The sequence below is a fragment of the Phocoena sinus genome, chromosome 3 (assembly GCF_008692025.1).
Source record: "Phocoena sinus isolate mPhoSin1 chromosome 3, mPhoSin1.pri, whole genome shotgun sequence".
Lineage (NCBI taxonomy): Eukaryota > Metazoa > Chordata > Mammalia > Artiodactyla > Phocoenidae > Phocoena > Phocoena sinus.
In genome coordinates this window covers 128,186,752-128,188,037 of record NC_045765.1, presented here as the reverse complement: position 1 = coordinate 128,188,037, position 1,286 = coordinate 128,186,752, and positions in this window count along the sequence as shown.

Here is a 1,286-nt window from a genome sequence, read left to right as displayed (position 1 = left end):
TAGGCACTTCTGTCCCACACTGTGAGCTTTTCTACGTTAGGAACAGGACGTATTGATTTGTAGCACAATGATGTGGCCTGTCGAATGACTACCAGAGAATCCAGTGGATGCTTCCCTGGGGACCAGCTTTCCCAAAGAGACTGTTTCATAGACTTTCTAATCCCAGTGGAGTAAGAGCTTCAAATGGATGAGATCTTCCAAGGGAAAAGTATCAAAGGCATTTCCTCTTCCTTGTCTTCCTGTTCTTATAAGTGTATGTCATGTCTAGGTTTAATCTGGGGAAAGGAACAAAACAAGGAAGGGAGGAAACAGAAAAAATATGGACAGGGAGACCTAGACTACCAAAGCACCCTCCTGCAGATAGCAGCCATAAAGCAATGGTCTGCGAACTCATAAAATACATCTGGCCCCGGTCTCTCTTCATCTGCTGTAAATCTCTAAAAATAAACTAGAAAGTTCTTCTTTCCCCAAGTTTCTATAGACTTCGATATCACAGTTTACTAAATCCTGGAAGTGTGAAGACAGTGAACAGCACAGCCTGGCACAGTAAGCAGAGCCAAAGGAAAGCAAGTCAGGTCTTGGATTCTAATTGCCGTTTTCTCCTCAGTTTTTAACTGGTATATCACTCCACAGGGGTAGTTATCTTCATCTGTAAAAATGGAAGTGGCACATGCACTCCACAGGCACGGAGAGGCAATGCAGTTTGTTGTAGCGTAAACAAGAATCGCGTGAAGAAGGCATTTAACTGGATGCATAACCATTCGAGGAGAGACAGCCCTAGTGAGTCCTGTGCAAATGTTTTGGGGACTTTTCCAACTACGAGACCTTTCAGTGTCTAAAAGTTTTAAAGGATGATAAACTAGCCTGCTCAAAGCTAGGATGTATGTGTGCATGTTTTTATGGCTCCACTTAATTCTGAGTGCTTCATAAGCTGTTGTTCAGACACAGAACTTAAACCTGACCCTCCACCTCATCTGTCCCTCATGGGGCCGCTGTTTGCACTGTCTATGTCCAACCCATCAGTCTAGATTGAGCCTTCTCTCTGTCTAGTGCATCCTAGTCTCACAGTATGAGGGGTTTACTTCAGTTCATTTTTATAATCCATTTTTTATTCCATTTTTAGATACAAAGATATATTGTTGCATTCATTTAATCCTATTAAGACATGCCCACTCTTCAACTTGACCTACACTCCCAACCTCCCCCCAGTGCCACCCAGTCTCTGAATCTGCCTGCTGTCTCAAGGTTGGCTCTTGTTGAGACAGGGAATGATATTAGGAGGCAGG